General features: G+C 35.5%; 1 protein-coding gene across 1 annotated transcript in view; it reads left to right on the top strand.

The window, feature by feature from the left end:
- The first annotated feature begins 1079 nt into the window (after nucleotides 1-1079).
- Nucleotides 1080-10637, top strand: part of PLA2G7 (phospholipase A2 group VII) — a 62234-nt gene continuing 52676 nt past the window's right edge. The window contains exon 1 of the mRNA XM_053709606.1: nucleotides 1080-1225. The gene's annotated coding sequence lies outside the window, so the exon portion shown is untranslated. The remainder of the gene's footprint in view (nucleotides 1226-10637) is intronic.

The following is a 10637-nucleotide window of genomic DNA, read 5'->3' as shown; positions in this document are numbered from 1 at the left end:
ACCTGATTTTGGTGCAGAGGTTGGGGTAAGTGTTTCTTTTATAGTCCAGTTTAGGTTATCTTACCAATTGATGAGACAATGTCTAGGTCACTTACCAATGACCAAGAGGAGCAATAAATACCCAATTTGAAAGACCATACTCCCCTATAATATGAGGTATAATGAGCTGTCTGCATAAAACAGATGCATGCTTGGATCCCCTATAAACCAATACAAATGTATGGTAATCACCTACCAAACAAAGATGCTCTGCAAACGTCCCCCACCCATTAAAGGATGGGGGGGAAATCAGATGTAAGCACCCAGGTCTTTCTTTCACAAACGTGGACCAACATATATTTATCTTCTGTCTTCTTATATCTTTAAAGGGACAGTCTAGTCCAAAACAAACTTTCATTATTCAGATAGTTCATGTAATTTTAAACATTTTTCCAATTTACTTCTATCACCAATTTTGCATTATTATCTTGGTATTCTTAGTTGAAAGCTAAATCTAGCAGGTTCATATGCTAATTTCTAATCCCTTGAAGGCCGCCTCTTAGCTCAGGGCATTGACAGTTTTTCACCACTAGAGGGTGTTAGTTCATGTGTTTCATATAGATAACACTGTGTTCATGCACGTGGAGTTCCTAGGAGCCAGCACTGATTGGCTAAAATGCAAGTCTGTCAAAAGAACTGAAATAAGGGGCAGTTTGCAAAGGCTTAGATACAAGATAATCACAGAGGTAAAAAGTGTATTAATATAACTGTGTTGGATATGCAAAACTAGGGAATGGGTAATAAAGGGATTATCTATCTTTTAAAACATATATTCTGGTGTAGTCTGTCCCTTTAATTCTTGCAATAATCCACAGCTCTTTTATGTGGTTACTTTAATAATTATACTTCAGCATATTACTCACTAATAATTATTTAGAAATAAAACCCAGTCATATCACCTAGAGTATCGGTAATTTTTTGCTGTCCGTTTCCATTTACACAGAATAAGAGGTGTTTATCATTAGGTTACAAAATACTTGCAAAGGAAGCCAGAGTTCAGCTCCTCCCAGAAAGCAGTGAGCAAAAGTCAGGAAAAAAAAAAATTCCCCTCCCTTCCCACTTATATGCAAACAGCATACAGGAGCTGATAGCTTTGTTTAGGATCGCTGATATAAGGACAATACATACAGTCGTGCTATAGGTCAGCAAGCTTGCCAGACAGAACCAGCACAAACACAACACCTTGGTAAGTACAAGACTGATTTTCTGTGTCAGGGTTTTTAAAGGTTTATATTCATGTTTTTTTTTTTTTTTTTTTTTTTATATATAGAATCCTCAAGCTGCCAGTATTGTAATACTGTTTTAGTTCTGACCTTTTAATAGTAATGTGGTATAATTTATTGAGAACAAGTGTTGTTAATTATACAGTATCACAAGATAATCGTACATGTTCTTAAAGCAAAGCTTCCTGGTTATATTTTTCTCATCTGTTCTATTACATGGTTACATTTAGTGTATGTTTTTTAATGTATTATTTCATAGTATGTGTGTGTATGTTTTCAGTGTTAAGTAAATAAAATATTTATGTAAATAGCCAAGAAAGTATGAGATAGATATGGATTATGATACAACAATTAACAAAGTTAAATTATAATATGTACTTAAAAGTGATGTGCTTTTCATTAAACCAAGAGAGTCATGTGACCCATCATTTGACCAAAGGGATAAGTTTCCTTAAAGGGACAGTTCACCCAAAAACTTTCTCCCCTTTAAATTATTCCCAATGATCCTTTTTACCTGCTAGAGTGTATTAAATTGGTTGCAAGTAGCTCCTTTACTCCTGTTTCAGCATTTGAAATAGCTGATTTAGCATTTGGTTTCCCAACCTATACTGAAAGTTTTGATACTGGCGTATATGCTATTGACAAGCCTAAGTATACACAGTCAGCAGAAGAGATTACACTCTCAGTGGGGGGCATGATAGTTAAGTAACAAAATGACAATTTTCCATTGTTCTCTCTATGTATTGAGCTTTGGTGTTCCAGACATATATAAGATAAGGAAGCAAGTCTGTGTACATAAAAGTGATAACATAATGAGATCTGATATTACCTGAAGCTCAACCCATTGTAATAGGCTGTGGTTTCAAAGCACAAAACCAGCTACTTCAGATACACAAATAAACCCGAAAATGCAATTTCTCAAATATTTTATACTCTGCAGTTGGTATAACAAGTCATTTAAAATACATTTATGGAAAAACAATTTTACAGTGTACTGTCCCTTTAAAGGTCTGAAGTGCATGTTGTTGTTTTTTTGTATAGTAGATGCGGAACAGCACAGCTTACTTGCACACACCATTTTATGTTTTTAAACTTGGTGTCCATGGAATTAACAGGACATGAAAGTGAAAATTAAACTTTCGTGGTTCAGACAGTGCATACAATTAAAGACTTAATTTTATTTTTATTATCAAATTTACTTTATTCTCTTGAAATCCTTTATTGAAGAGCATACCTAGGTAGGCTCAGGAGACGCAATGCACAACAGGGAGCTAGTAACTGATCATACATATGCCTTTGGTCATTTTGCTGACCAGATGTGTTTAGCTAGGTTACAGCAGCGCATTGCAGGAGTTAAACACATATACTGTGTATGCAAACAGTAGTGCAATGATACAATACATTCTATGTTCCCCTTGTATGTAACTTTAAAGGGGTATAAAAACCCCCAGAATATTTTGTGATTCAGACAGAGTGAACCATTTTAAAAAGTTTCCAATTTACTTCTATTATCAAACTTGGCTCATTTCAATTATATTCTTTGTTGAAGAGATACCTAGGTAGGCGTCTGGAGCACAACATGGTAGGAACTAGTGTTGCCATCTGGTGCTCTTGCAAAAGGAGTTGCAAAGCTGCTGCCATATAGAGCTCCAGAAAGGGGCCGGCTCCTGATTCATAATAGAAGTAAATTAGTAAATTGTTTAACATTGCATCATATCCCTTTAAGTATTCACCAATCATCATAAAAAAATGATGTAGAAAAATGAAGAAAAGAGAGAGAGGCGCCTGTGTGTACCAATGATAGAACCAAGTAAACACACTCAGTAAACCCTAGTCAGGGTACTCACTTTTGTGAGGAGCACTCAGTGCTATTAGGTGCAGGCTGGATGTTTGACAGCAACCCAGCTCACAGATCATGCCTTCTTGTTCCTGCATCCTGGTAGATCAGTGAGCTGGGTTGCTGTCAAACATCCAGCCTGCACCTAATAGCACTGAGTGCTCCTCACAAAAGTGAGTACCCTGACCAGGGTTTATTGAGTGTGTTTACTTGGTTCTATCATTGGTACACACAGGCGCCTCTCTTTTCTTCATTTTTCCAGATTCAGCGACATCTATATGTGAGGAGAGTGCAGCATTTTCTCATCTGTCATTTGATATCATTTAAGCAACTGCTTCATCCACTGAATTTGGATTAAACCTATCAAGCCACAAATGGACACTTCTATATAGAGGCATCTGTTTGCTGTTTGTTTGCCGAGTTTAGTGGTATATACAGGACAAAACATTAATGTATATATATATATTTCAGGCCGCACATTATATAGTGATATATAAACATACATATATATGCCCCAATTCCTCTTGGTTTATTGGTTATATAGATACATGAATTTTCCAATATCATCTATCCATATAGCGCCCCCTATCTAGATGTAGTCTTCATCAAACTCCTCTATTATCTAAAAAAAATGATGTAAATCATAAAAAAGTGTTTATTTTTGGCTTGGAAAGAGACACAGTTACAACATCTTATTATAATACAGTATATAACATAGTACAATGGTTTACAAATTGTTAATTTAATTTTAATCATGTGATATCAAGAGGGTCATGTGACTGCTCGATTTAAAGTAGAGGTTCTCCTCTGTACAAAGAAGTGTTGCTTGTGTATATGGATTTATTTTTGCCCACAAGAGAGGCATTGTAATTACTATTAACTGGATATCAAATAGGTTAGGTAATTGCCATTTTCACATCAACCACATGATATTCAAAGGGTCTGATTGAAAATACATTGTCACCTTTTTACCCTTCTAGTTGAAAGGAAGCAGAGTTTTGGGCTTGTTACTGCAAGTCCCCAGGATTTAGACTCTAAAAGCTAGGAGGGGCATTTAACAACTCAAATTCCAGGGCTATACAAATAAATGGCAATCATAATAAAAATAATAACTCTTGATCACTTCCATAGACGCCCATGAAGCTATATGTAAAACAGTAACAATAAAGAGTAATATATAATCTGATAGTAAGTGTGTATTTCTAAGCTGTTTACAGTTAATAGACAGTTGGTAGAATATCAATAAGATGCTCATCATATTGGTATGTGTGAGATTTAAAGCCAGAGTTCACATTAGGCAACCAGCTTTTCTTTGCGAGTCACCTTCATGGTTTGTCAAGTGACCAGTCTTTGGAACCCATTTCCCTCTTAATGCATCATGTGTTGGCTGCAACAAAATAACCAATAAGAAACTATATGGAGGAATTTATCTCACTCTACGTCCATGTCTAGAAACCCCCACATCCTATCATTTATTTTTATTTAATTTTTTTTACTTTTTTGAGGGTGTTGAAACTTTCAATTACACATCCCTTTCTCTTATCTAACTTTGACTACTTCTTTGTTCCTTTTGTTTTCATTCATAGTACAAGTAAAAAAAGACCAGTGGTGTGTCTTTATGCACTTATAAGGGCCAAATGATCAATGTAGTGGATCATGTCCGCCGCACATTGATAGATGCAGACAGCGTATCATTGCACAAGCATTTCATTAGAAATGCTTGTGCAATGACGCCCCCTGTACATTCGCGGCCAATCGTCCGCTAGCAGGGGGTGTCAATCAACCGGATCGTATGCGATCTGGCGGATTGCTGTCCGCCGTCTTAAGACCGCTGCTTCTTAACCTAAAGGCTCGCGCGGAAACAGATGCATACGGGGCATGATAAATCGGCCCCATAGTGTGTATATAGAGCATTTTAGGTAATTGCCAGATATTGGCAAGTTGGTGAGACTGCTAATCCTGATTGGCTCGCCATTGATTTCCTGCTCAGGAACTGCAATGCTTGAGGGTCCTGAGCAGGACATTACATATGTCCTTGACCCTTATTATCTAGGAACAATAGTGCTAAAATTTAGATCTTTTACCCAACAGAGCACATAGTATGTGCATCAAAGCAGGGGTGGACAGAACACCTACGCCCCCCCCCCCCCATTAAAAAAAAATAAAAAAAGATAAGGGCTCTCCCTCAGTCATGCTTCCCTGAACCAAGTCCCACCTCTAGATTTGCAGTACCCTTCAGAGATGGCCACCGCCATTAAAATGCCAATGTGAATGTGTGCAATAGAAGTGCATCTGTATTGATATCTGACTGCAGCCATGTTTGTATGGACATTGTAAGACTGATGTGAAATAGAAACTTGTATTTCTTTTTTAGCACATCAATGGGTCAAACAGGCGGCAGACCCCCTCATGACCACAGGTGCTTGGTCGGTGACTGATTGCCCAATAACTCAGTCAGCCAATACCTCAGAAGGTCCATTTAAAGAATCCAAGTGCCTCTTCTTAGCAGTCTGTAATGCTAGAGAGATGTTAAAGGGACAGTCTACAATAGAATTTTTATTGTTTTAAAAAGATAAATTCCTTTATTACCCATTCTCCAGTTTTGCATAACCAACACAGTTATATTAATACACTTTTTACCTGTGATTACCCTGTATCTAAGCATCTTCTGACAACCTTCTGATCACATGACTTTTTATTTATTATCTATTGACATGCATTTAGTATTGTGTTGTGCTAACTCTTATATAACTCCTTGGACGTGCACACAATGTTAATGTTGGCCTACATGAACTAGCAGTCTCGTGTTGTGAAAAGCAAATAAAAAAGCATGTGATAAGAGGCTATATAGTGGCTTAGAAACAGGCAGAAATTTAGAGGTTTAAATGTTATAAAGAATTTTAATATATCAATGTTGGTTGTGCAAAGCTGGGGATTGGGTAGTAAAGGCGTTATCTATCTTTTTAAACAATAACAATTTTAGTGTAAACTGTCCCTTTAAGGCAATATAAAATTCACCTCCAGTCTACCTAAGAGACAAATATATTTGTGTTTTAAGTAACACTAAAAAAAACTTTCTGTAATATAATTAGATAGTAATTAGCAACTGCATATTCTAAATACTTATTATTGGTTTAGGATCACAAGTGCAGCGTATTACTTTGAATGTTGAACATTGTAAATTAAAGTTTAGTAAAATTAAAAGGCACACGACTATTGTACTGTGGGGCCGGTGGGCGTATGGTCACAGGGTACTTTTGTTGAGAAACAGAGCAAGTCACTGTAGTCAATAGCTCAGGGACAAAAGCACCCAGCAACTAAACCCTGAGCTAGAAAACACTGCAATACTACCGCACAAGAGGCACAAAATAAAGTAGAAAGGCTGACTACCCAGTTTATTTTTCAGTTGATTTAAAGAGACACTAAACCCAAATGTTTTCTTTCGTGATTCAGATAGAGCATGCAATTTTAAGCAACTTTCTAATTTACTCCTATTATCACATTTTCTTTATTCTCTTGGTATCTTTACTTGAAATGCAAGAATGTAAGTTTAGATGCCGGCCCATTTTTGGTGAATAACCTGGGTTATTCTTGCTGATTGGTGGATAAATTCATCCACCAATAAAAAGGTGCTGTCCAGAGTACTGAACCAAAAAACCTTAGATGCCTTCTTTTTCAAATAAAGAAAGCAAATGAACGAAGAAAAATTGATAATAGGAGTAAATTAGAAAGCTGCTTAAAATGGCATGCTCTGTATGAATCACGAAAGCAAAAAAATTGGGTTCAGTGTCCCTTTAAGTATTTATTAATGTGTTTGTTGAAGGATAAGAGGAATATGGTAGTATAAATAATACACTACATCATATTATGCAAAGCAAGATTTAAGTATCGATTTAAATCACAATGGATTCTCTAGTCAGTAAGATTTAAAACAGAATTTATGCTTACCTGATAAATTACTTTCTCCAACGGTGTGTCCGGTCCACAGCGTCATCCATTACTTGTGGGAAATATTCTCCCCCACAGGGAAAGGCAAGGAGAGCACACAGCAAGAGCTGTCCATATAGCTCCCCCTCTGGCTCCGCCCCCCAGTCATTCGACCGACGGTTAGGAGAAAAAGGAGAAACTATAGGGTGCCGTGGTGACTGTAGTGTACAAAGAAAAAAAATTTCAACCTGTCAGTATATTTATGAAAATCTTAGTAGTGCTATCCAAATAATATATATAAGTTTATGGCAGGGTTATAAACACAATACAAAGAAATAGAAACCCTTATCAACCATGCACCTACTAGACCATACAATTAATATAAATATCTGAATTCTTTTATTTAGTTAATATCCATAAACATATTGAAGTATATTTGCAATAAAAGGAAATGAAACAAAATTTATATGCGTTAAAACCAACTCTTAAGATATGCTATCCTTCTTACAAAACCCAGAAAGATATACCTTCACAATTCACCCTTTTATTTATTTAACACAATGGGACTAAAAACCTTTAACATCCAAGCAATACAATTCTAAACAGTGTTTATAAAACAATAGGATAATATATATATTCTGCTATTTAACTGCAATTTATCCTAATACAAAATTAACTGACAATATCAGAACTTGCATAGATGAGTTACTTGGTCAATCAGATACAGATTTAAACAATATATATATATATATATATATATATATATATATATATATATATATATATATATATATATATATATATATATAGGCTGTGAAATGCTAACTAAAACACACTGTTTCTTTAAATCTATTAAATACAAATTGACTATGCATATAACTTATCTTATAATAAAACTTTTATATATATCACCAAATAACAGCAATCCAGTTCCCAGTTTTTGCAACGGATCCAATTTCACACCTCATATAAAATAAGTGTAATTTCAATGGAATAGGAGAAATATGGCCCACTTTGTTTTTGTAGTTTGACTGTGTCCCACGCAAAACAGTTTCAGTCAGTTCAAAAACCCTGTAGACCAGTGTCCCTCCTTCCTTCTTTATACAACTTATTATTGTAATCATTGGTGTGAAATATGGGTGGCCCTTCGAAACCTTGTCCCTCTATTGGATAACTGGATATTCCATTTCCAACAGCCAAAAATCTTTCTGGCTGTAGTTATCTCGTGGCAACACCGGGTGGCAGCATTATAATTAGACAGTACAAATAAATGCAGCATGACAAAGAAATACAGTTATACATTAAAACATCTTTCTTTAAAATGTATAATAACTGCCATAATGTCTTGCACCAGTCTTTCCCAATATCAATTATAGGTGAAGCGGCATCAGATTAATTTCCTGATCGTTTTGATATGAGACATCACATATATCTAACATTATATTAAAATAATTTAACACTGTTAATTATTAGCTTAAAATGCATTATAATTGTATCAGTATTCTGGCATTTCTTTGCAAATAACAGCTTATTTTTATATCTCCAGATTAGTAGTATTTAAAACTCCTGATATACTGCATTCACCCAGATGTAGTATGTAATATTTCTGTGTATTTCTTCCTGAATACATAAATCCTGTTTATGTAGATCTGAAATAAAAATAAATGTTAATGATCACTTCTCTTCAGGTCCATAAACATCTATTCATGTTCTTAAACACACAGAGGCTAAGTAAGATCTTTTGTGTTTTCAAAACATATATATCATTTCTATGTATATCTGAATTTATTTCCTATATAAATATCCCCTGCAGCAATCATCCACCTAATACAATGTGCTTAATTTTAATATATATATATCATGAATCATTCCAAACATACATGGAAAACTGGCATTGTTCCCCTTGCAAAATGTATTTAATTTTATTTGTGTCACCTTCCCCCATGAGGGGGTTTTGCAGTACTTCTTCAAATAGAGATTCAGTGAGATAGAACTGTTGTATCACACGTGTCAAATTCCAAAGGGGTCCTTGAACACATTCTTTTCTCACCTCACCAAATGTTCTGAAGTTATAAAAATCTGCATATATAGTCAAATGAATAGGGTCACTGAGCTATTTCCTTTAGAAAAGAAATGTTTGTGTGTTTTACACTACAGGGGTCATGCTTCAAAAAGGCTCTACTGATCGTCAATCCTGATAGACGTGTATTAGAAGCTGTGTTCAACAAACTCATGTTCAATTAATCCTGAGGTCTCATCTAACATATACAGTGTATAAAATATATATATATATATATATATATATATATATATATATATATATATATATATATATATATATATATATATATATATATATATATATATATATATATATATATATATATATGTACACATATGTAATATTCATCATAATATTCATATACTCTGACAAACCTGATTAGGAAACCAGGGCGGGCCGTGGACCGGACACACCGTTGGAGAAAGTAATTTATCAGGTAAGCATAAATTCCGTTTTCTCCAACATTGGTGTGTCCGGTCCACGGCGTCATCCATTACTTGTGGGAACCAATACCAAAGCTTTAAGACAAGGATTAAGGGAGGGAGCAAATCAGGTTACCTAAATGGAAGGCACCCCGGCTTGCAAAACCTTTCTCACAAAAATAGCCTCCGAAGAAGCATAAGTATCAAATTTGTAGAATTTGGCAAAAGTGTGCAGAGGACCAAGTTGCTGCCTTACATATCTGATCAACAGAAGCCTCGTTCTTGTAGGCCCAAGTGGAAGCCACAGCCCTAGTAAAGTGAGCTGTGATTCGGTCAGGAGGTTGCCGTCCGGCAGTCTCATAAGCCAATCGGATAATGCTTTTCAGCCAGAAAGAGAGAGAGGTAGCAGTAGCTTTTTGACCTCTCCTCTTACCAGAGTAAACGACAAACAAAGATGAGGTTTGTCTAAAATCTTTTGTTGCTTCTAAGTAGAACTTTAAAGCACGAACAACATCTAAATTGTGTAATAAACGTTCCTTCTTTGAAACTGGATTCGGACACAGAGAAGGAACAACTATTTCCTGGTTAATATTCTTGTTGGAAACAACTTTTGGAAGAAAACCAGGCTTAGTACGCAAAACAACCTTATCTGAATAGAAAACCAGATAGGTTGGATTACATTGCAAAGCAGATAATTCAGAAACTCTTCTAGCAGAAGAAATAGCAACCAAAAACAGAACTTTCCAAGATAATAACTTAATATCTATGGAATGTAAAGGTTCAAACGGAACCCCTTGAAGAACTGAAAGAACTAAATTTAGACTCCAAGGAGGAGTCATGGGTCTGTAAACAGGCTTGATTCTAACTAAAGCTTGTACATCTGGCACAGCTGCCAGTCGTTTGTGTAACAAGACAGATAAAGCAGAAATCTGTCCTTTTAGAGAACTAGCTGACAACCCTTTATCCAAACCTTCTTGGAGAAAGGAGAGAACCTTTGGAATTTTAATCTTACTCCAGGAGAATCCCTTGGATTCACACCAGCAGATATATTTTTTCCATATTTTATGGTAAATCTTTCTAGTCACAGGTTTTCTGGCTTGGACCAGAGTATCTATCACAGAATTCGA

Source organism: Bombina bombina, chromosome 4 (genome assembly GCF_027579735.1).
Source record: "Bombina bombina isolate aBomBom1 chromosome 4, aBomBom1.pri, whole genome shotgun sequence".
Taxonomy (NCBI): Eukaryota; Metazoa; Chordata; class Amphibia; order Anura; family Bombinatoridae; genus Bombina; species Bombina bombina.
The sequence above is the reverse complement of the archived record's forward strand: the minus strand, read 5'-3'. Positions and strand labels throughout refer to the sequence as shown.